Below are 14,282 nucleotides of genomic sequence, written 5' to 3'. Positions count from 1 at the left end.
ATTTATTGTTTAAAAAAACATTGAATGAGCCATGCCTTGCTTTCCTCTTCCTCCTCCTCAAGCTGCACTGCCCCTTGCTTTTCCTCCTCTTTCTCCTCCTGTCTTGTCTTCGGCTTTCTCCTCCTCCTCCTCCTCCTGTCTCACCTTCCTGTTCCTCCTCTTCCTCCTCCTGTCACTTTCCTCTTCCTCCTTTTCCTCCTCCTACCTTTTCTTCCTCTTCCTTCTCCTTCTTTTCCTGCCATGCCGCACGTTCCTTCTTCTCTTCCTCCTCCTCCTCTGCCCCACCTGCTGATGATTGACATTCATTTTGAAGTGGCGCAAACTAGTGGGGTGACAATTGTGCCAAAAAAGAAGCGATTAGACTGGGATAATGAAAAAGATCCAGTTTCACAGTGGCAATGATGGACCTTTTGTAATCGATTATCAACACAGAGCAAAGGTAAATCAGAAATTGGTTTAAAATGTAAGTGGAAATGAATCCTACAATTCCCAGGATTCCCTAGCACTGAGCCAGAGCAGTTAAAGCAGTCCTGTACTGGATTATTTCTGCAGTGTTTTTTTTTTTTTTTTTACTGTAATCTTCTAACAAATATGCCACTTGGTTTTTTGGTTCTAAGATGCAATGTCAACATTCCTAAAGAAACTCTTGGGACTAAAATCCATGCCATATAAAGTGCTGGTCTAAATAGAAGCTGTGTTTTATGTACTTCTAATGTGTAATTGATATTCACAAATGATTTATAGGAACATCTCTCCATTAAGTGGAAAACACTCTAAATGTTCTATGCTGTATTGTATTATAGTATATTCTCCTTTTTCCCCTCCCATGCAGTGGCATGACCTCTGCCACCAGATAAGGTTGGTACTAGAATACCTATTAATATCATGACCAAATATTAACAGCTGTCCAGTGTCGCGGAAAATGTTGTTTTGTGTTTAGTAGACCCTGATAGATAGTGTCACTTAATCTGGTGGTTCAAAGCTGGGAAAAGGCCAATAGCTAGGAATGGACTAGGAGAGCAACCATTCCTGATAGCAACAAGCTTGAAGAGTTCTCATAGATATTAGGATTGGAGATGGGTTATGCTTACACACACCAATCTCATTTATTTGTTTCTGTTTTAGATAATCTCAAGGATCCAGCTTCCAGTTACCTTACTTGGGTGAAGGGGTTGCATTCTAGACTAGGGGACCCATTATTCAACCAAAGAGATAAGGATTGTTGGTCCTGGAATAGTCGATGTAGAACTAATTGTTTAGGGGACCAATTCTTCTACTTGCAACACATCAGCTAATGGACTGTGATTCTTTGTCGGCTATAAAGCTTATTGTATAGCAATGTTGTGTGTCAGTTTTTGGTGCCGAAAAAAGTCTTGGGGATCCCTGGGATTACAGCCAATTCCAGCTCAAAACACTGTCTAAGTATAAATAACCTATTTCTTCAGGATGGGAAGCCTCACCTTCCAAAGGCCTTGAAATGCCCTCAATGGTTAAGCCCTCTGAAAGCACACATTCATCATATATTGATCGTACATCATATATTGATCACACACATTCATCATAGATTGATCATTGCAGATTATTTCTGTAAACCTCCTACCAGAGATGTATTTCTTTGCTAATTTTCTTCTCCAAGGATTCAGTGAGTAATTTTAATAATTGTCATCCCTCTAAGAGAAAGTCACATTTTGAAGACTATTTCCAATTTGGGATTTATTCTTGCAGTACATGTTTTTTGCACAGAAAGAAATATTTTTTTTGCATAGAAAACAGTATTTTCTGAGCAGGAAATAATATTTCTGCTTCATAATGTTATTCTCCATGCAGCAAATGCTGCTTTAGAGCAACAGCAATAGCAAGTACATTTCTATACTGCTTATCAGTGCCCTTAAGTACTTCCTAAGCAGTTTACAATGTGTAAGCTAATTGCCCCAACAAGCTGGGTACTCATTTTAGTGACTTCGCAAGGTTGCCAGGCTGAGTTGACCCTGAGCTTCTGGGTGGTATTGAACTCACTACCTTGTGGTTTGTGAGTAGGGCTCACCAGGGCACCAGCAGGACTCTTAAAGAAGGATTCTGTACTACAATTGCACATAATATTTTGTTGTTTTGGTGAAGAATACTGAATTTTCTGCACAGGAATCAGTATTTTTTTAAAAATAGAAATGTTATCTTCTGCAAAGAAAATACTACTTTTCTGTCAAAAAATGTGTGAAATTTGCAAAGAAAGGGTAACTTAAAATTTTTGTCAGTCAAAGATTCTCCTTGTTATGGCTTTCTGACACTTGAGACCACTTTAAAAATATTTTTCAAATATTCTTTCTATTGCTAGCCAACACTTATAATCTGCTGTCTGCTGCATTTTATATTGTGCTTTTGATCTTCTCTTTACTTTATTGAACAAGACAGAAAGAGTCAAAGTAAGAAAATGGTTGTTCCAGGGAAACTGCTCACCCAGAGGTGACAAGCTATGAGAGAAACATTACAGTCTTCTTTGAAAACTGAAGCAGTTCAGAAAGAACCATTTTGCCTGAGGTATTCAGAACAATGTTCTTACCAATTGTCCTTTAAACTAGAATGCATTCTAAAAATAATCCAGGGGGTTGTATTATTTGATACTGCTTGTATGCCTTTTCTGGGCTGGGAAGGGAGATAGAGGCTTCCATTCTTCATGTTAGTTTTATATCTTTCTGGTTGTCACCCTGGTATAGCAGTCATTAACTATAACAACAGCAAGCTGCAAACTTGTCTCCCATATTTATATTTATCACTCAATCTCAGAAGCATGCAAGAAGCACTGATAACAGAGCCTGGTAATTGGAATATGCAATGTCAGCATGTTGCTGTCAGATCACTTCTTTGTACTATAACATGTGGCTTAAAGATCCCTTTGCTGAAATCCTGAGTTATCAAGAACATGAGCTGATTTTAAACTTTTAATAAATTTTGAGGTTTTCTTTGTAGAATGATTCAAATACGATTTTCCAACCTGTGCTGTTTTCTTCTTGTCTTCCCTCTTTTCTCTTGCACACTATATGAAATACAGATATTCTTTTCACTCCTTGGTTATATCAGTTTGATAAATCTGTAAAAACCATGGCTCCATCATATAAAATACCTGTAATCAGGAGTTTTCTGAGCTACTCAAAATTCTCTTCTAGAGAGTTTTACTGCACTGCAGTAGCAGCCTGTGGCAGCCATGTCAGGAGTAGAGTGAATCCAGTGTGGCTTTTAGTCTTTATTTTAAAGGAACTATTCAAGGTGCTGGATCCTATCAACTTGGCTTGTCAACTTGTGTCAGCCCTTTAAAGTCTGTAATAACCCTAAAACAAACTCACTTCAATCCTGTTATGAAAGCCACTAACCAGGACTGGGATGCACTAAATTACAACAAGCATTCCTCAAACTACAGTATCCATCGCAAGAACTAAAATAAAACAAAACAATTAAAGAAGGCAAGACTTTTACCCAAGACTGATCACAACAGATTGAAGAGAGAAAAGGACAGACCCCCCCCCCCACACACACACTATGGTTCACATACAGCTCTCAACTGAAACCACTCAGACACATTATCAATGTACAACCCATTCTGAACAATGATGCCACTCTTTCGAGGACTCTTAGTGGCAGACCTTTACTTGCCCACAGACAGCCACCAAACCTCAAACAGGTACTTACTTACTGGAGGACACACGGCACAGATGGGAACACAGGTACTATGCCTTGCCACAAACCAAGATGCAAACTCTGCCTGCACATTTATCCAATAAATGTCATCACAAGACCTAATGACGTCACCCACAATATTAAGGGGACTGTCAAGTGCTCATCCTCCACTGTGATTTATGCCATATTGTGTCAGCAATGTCCTTCAGCACTCTCCATCTGGCAAACAGGCCAGTCCTGTAGAGTGCTGAAGGGCATTGCTGACACAAGGGCATTGCTGATGCCAGAAGATAAATGGACATAAATCAGACATTAGGAATGGGAATACAAAAAACCAGCAGCAGAACATTTCAATCTACCTGGGCATTCCATCTCAGACATCAGAACAGTGGTCCTTGAATAAAAAAAACTACAAAGGCAGATTAGAAAGAGAAACAGCAAAAATGGAGCTCATCTACAGACTACAGTCCCTGAGCAATGTACTAAACAAAGATGATGGCTTTCTGGATCACTACATACATTTTAACACTATCTGACCCCACTCTCATGGGGGCATCCTACACTCATCTATTATTAGTTTCACCTACAGGCTAGTTTCTCATGCCATACTGGTCTCGCCACTTCATTTCCACAAACAAAGGCTAGTTCCCAATGCCTTTGTTCACAAATTACTATAATTAAAACTGGGGTTGCCACTTCATTTCTATACACAAAGGATTTTGAATTTGAATTGACATTCTCTCATAACAATGGCATATATATTTCTGTCTCTGACTTCCACTCTACCATATGCATTTGAGGAAGTAGACTTTAGTCTATGAAAGCTCATGCTGCCAACTTCTTTTTTTCAGTTAGTTTCAAAGGTACCACAAAATCTCTCTACTTACTGATTCTACAGGCCAAACATGGTTATATCTTTGAATTTCACCATATCCACATCATGAAAGCCTCCAGGTGTCACTGATGCACTAACTTGAACTAACTTGAAAATTCTCAATACCTGATAAAACTACAAGTCACAGGATTCTATAAGATGGAGCCATGAAAACTGAATTGGTGCCTGATTGCTATAATTGCACAGTGTAGAAGCAGATATACATTTAGTGTAAATGTTTTAATGATAACCTTCTGAGAACTGTGTTTTTTCTCCTCATGCCTATATTGTATTTTCTGTAGCCTTTCATTTTCAGTCTGATTCTCAAGCCGTTCAATATCTAAATGAAGACACTACTCAAAGTAATTGGCATGGAATTGGAATGATGGAGTGTCATCATTCACTGGGTGTCATCAAGAGACTGATGGTACCCAGCTATATTATTCCTTGTCACCCTCTCTTGAAGAGAATCTTCCTTGACTCAGAGATATGTAAGAACTATATTTCTGTTGCTAATATCCTCTTTCTGGGAAAGGTATTTGAACATGTGGTGGCTGGAAAACTTCAGAGAGTCTAACAATAAATTGATCATCTGGAGCCATTTTAGTCTATTTTCAGGCCTGGATATGGAATTGAAATGGTCTTAATTTTTCTGACTGATGGCCTACTCAAAGGAAAAACAACAGGAGTGCTACAGTGATGATATTTCTGGATATCTCAGCATCTTCTTATATCATTGATCAAAAAAAAATCTTACTTGACTAGCTCTATAGGGTCAGAATAGGAGGCAGAATGATGCATTAGTTCTGCTCCTATCTCTGGAGCCAATTCTAGACAGTAGCACTGGGTAGCCTCCATGACACTATTATATACTAAAAGCCTGCTTGAATAAAAATGTCTTTGCCTGACAGCAAATGGAAAGCAGGGAGGGGGCTGGCCTAGTTTCACATGGAAGGGTAGTCCAGAGGGTGTGAACAGCCACTGAGAAGGCTCTCTTCTGTGTCTCACCTAGTGTGTCTGTGATGGTTGCGGAACAGAGAGAAAGCCTTCCCCTATTGATCTTGGGACCCTTGAAGGAGAGTCACACTATTTCAAACAGTTTGGACCTAAACCATGTAGGGCTTTATAGATTATGACCAGCACTTTCAGTTGTGCCTAGAAATGAACTGGTAGCCAGTGGAACTATTTTAAGAAGGGAGGTATATGCTCCCTATAACTGATCCTGGTCATCATTCTAGCTACTGTATTTTGAACCTGATGAAGTTTCCAAAGGCATGTAGAGTGTGTTATAGTAGTCCAAGCAGGATGTAATCAAGGCATGTATTACCATAGCCAGATAGGACATCTGAAGGAACAGGCACAGCTAGCACACTAATTTTAACTATACAAATGCACTCCTGGCCACTGCTGAAAGCTATGCATCCAGGTTCAGAGATGAGCTCAAATTTAAAGCCTTTTGGGTCTTACAGTTTTCCCCAGTTTGTACAGTTTGATGGCTCAGGAAAGAAAGGCATACAGTTAATATGTAACTGGGACAGAGTGAGAATGTCTGTGAATTGCTGAACAATTCAATGGGGACAAGACTCACAGCTGTTGACAGCCTTGGTCTTAGGGCAGTACTATTGAAAGACATGAGAAAATATTCTTTCCATATGGATATTTCAGCTAACACTTTCATACTATGTATGAAGGTTTTTGGTCTATTATGTATGGTTGTATGTGATAGTGGTTTTGAGTTGGTTCATCAAAGTGTCTTTAAGAAACAGGGAAGAATGAATAATGCACCTATATCTTTGTAATGTCCAAAGGTGAGGTATAAGTCTCAGACTAGAGCGTACTGATATTTGAAATGTAGCATATGAAGAAGATATCAGTCAGAAGGCTATTATAATCCACCTTTACAAATCATGTGTTTCAGTAGTGGGAGGAAGAGGAGGTGGAGGAGGGAGAAGGAGAGGGAGAAGAAGGGACAAAGGGAAGGAGAAGGAGACATTATTTTAGCCATTTTTATTAGCAGCATTAACAATAAAGTTGGGCCTAATTCCCACTTTGGAAAGTCTATGGGGTCACATTCATAAAGTGGACAGGGATTAGTGTAAAGAATGAGGCCAAAGCAAAATAGACAGTATAGATGTCATTCTGACAAATATTGACATTTTCTTATGATGCATACTAAACATAGCTCAGTTCTATGTTTGTCTGCGTAGGAGAAAGCTCAGGTTCATGCTCTCTCAAGGCACCAAATTACAATTCAGATCAATGTAACAGCTTTCTGGACCATCATTTAGAGCTGAGTTCCATGCAGTGGCCTATAACAGCATATCAGTTCTTATTTCCAGTAATTAAAAATAATAACAGAAAATGTTTGTGGACCACATATAGGAATTCCATAGGAGAATCTGGCCTAAGGCTTGTATGTTTTGCAATGTTTTCAATGGGTTACAAGACAATGGTTATAGCTCAGCTCCATACCTACGAAAACAATATCTGTGTGCAACTTCAAGCAAACCATTTATACATCTAAATATGAATCTCCTGATAGCTTACATGTTATACATTTGACTCACAGCTTCAAGCCTCACTTTAACAACAAAGTTCACTACTTCAAGTCAGTTCCTTATTATCTGATGGTGTGCTACAGAACCTCTTTCAATGTTCAAGCCAAAGCTTCAAATGTGTTGCTGTTTCCAAGAAACTGTAACAATAGAAAACTGTAACATACCTGTAAAATAAACTATAAAAGAAAGTATAACAAAAGAAAAGAAAAAAGATAGTTACAGCTCCAGTCTCTGAAGGTCAAGCTTGATGCCATGAGGAGCACATGTTTCCTATGATTTACCTGGTTTTCCCTCTTATAGTAAGGTTTTCCAAGAGATATGTACACCAGCAATCAAACTTGCAAATTATGCCCCTAATTTCCTTCCAAATATCAGTCTCAAAGATAAGCACACTAAATGGAAGATAAATAGAAGAGAAATAATATACAATGAGGATCAGATGTCTTTTATTACTTCAAAGATCATATCTACAAAAGGTGCTAAAAGTATAATCTAGTTTGATTCTAACATAACAAAAGGAACAAGGACTACTAGACTGTCATGGTTAACCAAAATATTTTCCTAGTCAGGTATTTCTCCTTCTTTTCCTTCAAAATCCTTCACTTCTCATGACTGAACTAGATGGGGGACTATAGACTTACATTTTGGTTTCCAAATGAGAAAATCTTATGAGCACTCTCTTAAATAATAATCCTATTGTCTTCAATGAGGCTTCAATGGGCTGTATAAAGTATTGTGTATAGTACTGTACTGTTAGTGTGAAATTTATGGCACAGAAAGTAGGAGAAAGGGGATCAAAAGAGGAACATAGTGTACATGACATTTCCCATATTAACTTATAAATACCTCTTTGGATTTTAGTGTAAATTTTCTCAATCTCTTGTTGTACTTAGGGAAAAATACTGAGTGTATAACATATCATTTTAAAACTACATATGAATCTTGCCTAAAAAATATGAGTTTCAGAATTTGATTTAATATTAAATATTTAAGGTTACTACCTTATGCAAACATATCCAAATACCCCCTCACACTACACAGTTGTAGAACTAAATTTCACTTTACTGCCATAGGTTCATCCTATGACTTCATGTGATCTGCAGTTTAGAGAGGGCTTAGTTAGCATTCTTAGCCAGAGAGCTTTAGTGCTTCCTCAGACTCCAAATTCTGGTTTATTACTTGTCAGAACTCAAGCCATTTATAGATGTGAATTGACCAAATGCACCACATTAATTTTCCTGGGGATATCTCACTTAGGTAATGGCAATGAAAACTACTACTCCCATAAAGATCAAATTGAAAAGCATGCTTTGTTCTGCTAAACGTACGAGCTAAAATGTTAGGAAAAGGACTGGAGGCCAAAACATGCATTTTATGAAAAATCTCTTTGATCCATAACAGCTGTGGATGATTGGAAGGAGGTCCCTTCTTATAGGATATTAATATTTATGCACATCTTTGAGCTGTTTCTGCCTTTGGTTAATTAACTAGAAGAGCTGCGGAGTCCAAAATCAATCTTCTTAAAATTTTATATCTTAACCTTTCTTCAAGTTCGATCAAGGTTCCTCACCTCAACATTTGATCTGTCAGTTCCCCTTGGAAACTTTGACACAGATAATGCTGATAAACAAGTCTTCCCTCCTGGAGATAGCAAATATCTGAAAATGGAATCATGAAGTAGAGCATAAATGAGAATCTGAAGCACAAGGAAAGGTTATTATTTCCTAACATGAGACACAACCACTCATAAGAAGTGTAATTTATTTTTCTTCATCCACATCAATGGTGTTGTGGAGACAAGCCTTATAGGTCAAAGTGTTCTGGCTTTTTGATTTGCAGGGATGATGATATCATCTTCTAGCTCACTCAGACCTCTTGTTCTCCCTCAGCTTAGATGAAATTCACACAGGAGGAGGAACACGTTTTCCCAGGGACTATGTATTATGAATTCTCCATGCTATAAAACAAAGCTTCCGATCCTCATAATGATCCACACAAATGTTAAACTGGGTTGTTTTATGTTTGTTGTGAAAAGACCTATTTAGTAATGCTTTGCATGGTCTTTGGGATGTAATTACATCTCAGAGATGTAATTTTTTGCTGATTTTGTTCTCAAACAAAACAACAGATATTTTCAGCAATTTCCTTTAGGGCAAGAAAATCTTCAAAAACTGCACTGTTTATGAAGACTATTTGCAGTTTGGGACTTATTCTATGCAAAATTTGCACCTTTTTACACAGATTTCTTTGTGAAGAAAATGATTTTCTGCCCAGAAATTATGATAATTATTGTGTGAACTTATCCAGCGCAAAATTCATACATGCTTTTTTAAAATAGGGATTTATCATATTGGCTTTGCTCCTGCAATAAATATGGGATGTAACTTTAAGAAAGCACATCACATTTCCCTGTCACTGGGGAGTACACAGCCCATTTACAACCTGGGCTTCTGCCAAGTCTTTTCAAGAACAGGAAAATCCCATTCTTGAAAAGACGTGAGAGGAGCCCAGAGAAGCCCAAGTTGCAAGCGGGCTGCATACTCCCCTATGAAGGGGACATGCAATAAGATCCACTTATTTAAAGTTACACTCCACATCTGACATGGGAGCAAAGCTAATGCGATAAAGTCCATTAAAACAACAACAACAATTTTTTGTGTTGGAAACAATTATACACGCACACACACACATATATATATTGCAAAAATAATATTTGCACAAAAGTGCTGTTTTCTGCATGAAATAATATACACATACTGCACAACGTGAGTCCCAAACTATGCAGAATAACTCTAGAAACTTTTATCAGTCCAGGAATCTCCTTTTCAGGGTTTTCCAGCATTTGAGAAACATGCTTTTGCCCATTTTTGAATACTTTCAAATGGTAAAAAAATTGGCTTTTTGAAAATATTTGAAAAAATTTGAAAAACATGTTTTTTGAGTGCCAAGAAACTCTAATGGTAAAAATCCTGCACTGGCAAGAATCATAGCAATTCAGGACTTATTCTGCACAAAATTTGCATGCTGTTGTTTTGTGCAGAAAATAGTATTTTCTGTGTGGAAATGAAGATTTCAACACAGAAATATTAATTCCTGTGCAGAAAGCTGTAATTATGGATTTGTTTTAGATAAAGTATTTTTTGTATAGGAATCATGAAAACCTATTAATCACACTTAAAGAAGCAAGTGCATCCCAGCATTTGATCATCGTAATGTGTAACCTGGACTCATGACAAGAAGCCACTGTTAAGACAAAATATGGAGAAATAGAATGGATTCTAATTGGCAAAGAGGTCAGGCAACCCTGCATTGTTTCATCCTATCTGTTTAACTGGTATGTTGAATATATTATATGCAAAGCAGGATTAGACTCGGAGGAAGGAAGCATCAACAATTAAAGGCATGCAGCTGAAGCCATACTACTAGCTGAAAAGAGCAAAGACTTGGAAGAACTACTGAAGAAAGTACAAGGGCATGTTTACAGTTAAGCATTAATGAAATATAAATAATGACCACAGAAGATACATACAATTTTAAAGTAAATGATGAAGACATTGAAATAGTCCAAGATTTTCCATACCTTGGCTCAGTCATTAATTAGAAACTGCAGTCAAGAAATCATAAGACAACTAGGACTTGGAAGGGGAGCAATGTGGCCCCTCTTTGTCATGGTGGGACATAGAATAGGGATTCTTGATGAACACAATAAATCAAGAGTGGGATCATAACTGAGGAAGTGGTTTTTCTAAGAGCCTGGAATAATAAAATAGATATAGAACTGCAATGTAAATAAAGAAAATTTCAGACTTTAAAATTTCATCTTTCTCTCCCTCTCTTTCTTTGTTTTGCTTTGACAATTTATATAACACTCCTTAGGCTTCCAAAAGCAAAACCTTTGGATCTGTCATAAGAGACAACAGTCCTACTGTGAAGGTAGAAGAAAATAAACTGAATCAAATATGTTTGACTTGAAAAACCTGTTGGAATTTTAGCCTCTATAACTGATTACTTATTTTTAGAAGTGGTAGTGTTAAACTATAATTCCAATTAGAAAACTTAATGATGTCTTTTATGTAAAGAGAACATTTTATTTTGTTGTGTTGTCACATGTAGCTTTATCAGTTATCAAAATATAATTTTCACATATCGCACTTCCCTGCCATAAAATGTTGTCCTTGCATCTGTCAGTGATCAGACAGATATCTAGTAAAAGCAGATAAAAGCCATTCCTGAGCAAACTCAAACAAGATGCATTTTGCTAAAGGCTTTGAAGGGAGGCCAGGTAATATACCTCTAAAGATGTAAAAGACTCATAAAAACTGTCTACCTGCCTGTATCTGCTAAAGTCTGCTTGCCATATGTGCAGACTGCAGCTTTCATACCAATGAGAGCTTTATAAAATACAAGAGAAATATTCCACTTTGCTCTTAATACAACTACCAATCCCCACCTAACTCCCCCAAACTCAAATAGCAATTCAATAGATGACAATAACAACTGCTACCCCCTCGAATGTGGTACAGAATTCATTCTTCCTTGTTTTTGGAGTACAGTAGTGTTGAAGGAAAATGGCTGCACTGCTGTTGCTCAGTACAGCAATGGGGGAACAATCATATTTAGAAAATATGTTTTTTTTAAAAAATTTAATCAGTGATACATTTCAGTGTACAGATGAAGATGGTCACTCACCAATTTCTATGGGGTGAAATGGGTGGACCAAATGAAGTCACTTCCAACCACTTTGTGGGCTTGCTCATTAAATGATGCATGCCTCCAAAGGAGCTAGACGCTGCACCATCCAGCTCCTGAGCAAAAAGGAGCCAGGATAATCTGACTCTTGGTGGCACCAGTCGGCTCCTGCATAAGGTAGTATGTATTGGGGGCAATGGTGGCAGTCTGGCCATAGTGCCTCCCCCCTGATTTTCTTTGGCATTTCTTGCACACAGGGACATAGGAAACTGCCTACTACTGAGACGTTTGGTCCAGCCAGCCAGTCTTATTTACTATTGCAGGATTTTTAAGTATTTCAGGTTGCATCTGTACTGCAAAAGTAATGCAGTTTGACATTGCTTTAACTGCCATGGCTCAATGCTATGGAATTCTGGGATGTGTAGTTTAGGGAGATATTGAGTTTTCTCTGACAGAGCTCTCTGGTGCCACAAGAAGCTGCAAATCGCAGGATTCTATTACATTCAGATATGGCAATAAAAACAGTGTTAATCTGCATTAATTCTGCAGAGCAGATGCTGCCTTAAGTAACATTCTTTGCTAGCTCTGCCTACTGATCTCTATATTCTTTAGAGATCAGGTGGGCATTTGCCAGGATGGTAAATGTGTTGGATAACTGCTCCTATAGCAATGCTGCTAGTGAGTGTTGTGATTTGTAATCTGAGGCGCCATTTTTGGCAACCCTGGTCTAGATCATCCAAGTCTTGCCTTCTTTACTCATGACTGGGACCCTAATAATCCCCAAATGACACAAAAAGCTCTCCTTTGTCTGTGTAACTTATTTTTAACTTGCCTGCTAATTATACTGATGACAATTTTAGGCTTATCTCCATGCAACCCATGATTAAAGGAAGGAAGGAAGGACAGATGGAATGATGGATGGAAGAAACAAACCTTGGAAATGACCTCCAAGAACAGCATCAGAGCAGAATCATAGTGTTTCTTTTAAGTTCAGGCTGCTGTTTAAACAGATCTGATTTGCTGTGTGATGCACCAATGTGCAGTAATTCAATTGATGCATGCTTCATGTCACAGGATTTCAACTGGGATTTAGATGTGTTGTGAAACCAGCATGTTGCTTTTGTTGTTGCTCTTTTGAATCAAAGGATCAATCATACTTTTGTTCTGTGCTCAGGTCTGATTGTATTTTGGTAAATTTCTCTCTATAAGGCCAAAATGAACAATTTATCTGGCTTTTGTTTAGCAGACTTTGCTTTCAATTTTATGAGCAAAGAAATCTCTGAACTTTACCTGACAGCAATACAACTATGATCTTCATTAGTTTATTCCACAGGACTTATTTTATAACCCTGCATCTGACATGGTTTCTGAGAATTTCAACTGCATGATATGTTATAAAAATACATGATTTTCATGATGGCATTAACTTTATTGAGCTAATTTAGCATTATGAAACAAGCCAAAGGCAGTAATAAAAAGAATATATTTTCCTTCCAGAACAACATTCAGCCCAGCCCAACCAACTCTGAGAGTGAAAACATGTATAATATCAAATATGAGTTTATACGTGATATTGGTAGTAATACTGGTATTCCTGGCATTTATCAAAAGATAATGTAAGTCAACACCAACTTGCCAGTCGGAGGCATACCATTAAACATATTTACTACTATAAATGTCATGACATTTATTGTATACAGATAGTGATGGTAGGGAGTAAAAAAAATCAGGTGAATTTTTTTGTTATGGCTTATTATTGTCAGCTAAGTAGCATCTTTTTCCTGGAGTTTTCAGGGCCAAAATACAAGGCCAGAGAGGAGGTCCTTGTGGTGTCTCACACACACACAGCAAGCAAGGGTCAGCAGGCATACTAGAATTGCTTCTTGGTCAGCTAATTGTGGAAACAGGTAAGTGCTGCAGAACTTGGAAAGTCTTGCCCCCTTGCTTGGAGACCTGGGTTCCATTGACATTACAAAATGATAGTGCTATGATTTAATTTTACCTGCCATGAAAATCCTGGGATTTGCCATTTAGGGAAAGATATTTTGAATAGCTCTCATGAAAATCCATCATGAGAAGGCATGACTCATTAGAAAAGACAACGATGCTAGGAAAAGGAAAATACTGGAAACGCTAGAAGGCAGTTGAAAGATAGGAAGATACTTGAAAAGGTAGAAGGCAGTAGACAGAGAGGAAGACTACAAACCAGATCAGTGTATATCAGATCCATCAGTGAGATGCATGGACTCAATCAGTGAAGTCCTGCAGGTTGAGACTAGGGAGACATGAAGATGTCTCACTCACAGGGTTGCTGTGAGACAAAGCCGACTTGAAGTCCGGTAACAAAAATGACAACTTTGAATTTTCTGCCAGAAGGCTCTACTGTTTCATCAAATTACAGATTCCATAAGATGTTGTCATGGAAATTAAAACAAAAACATAGTGTTATAATTGTGTAGTATTACAAGGTCCTTAAACAAGCACAGCGATTC

This window comes from Sceloporus undulatus, chromosome 4, assembly GCF_019175285.1.
Source record: "Sceloporus undulatus isolate JIND9_A2432 ecotype Alabama chromosome 4, SceUnd_v1.1, whole genome shotgun sequence".
In the NCBI taxonomy this organism is placed as follows: Eukaryota; Metazoa; Chordata; class Lepidosauria; order Squamata; family Phrynosomatidae; genus Sceloporus; species Sceloporus undulatus.
Note: the sequence above shows the minus strand (reverse complement) of the source record.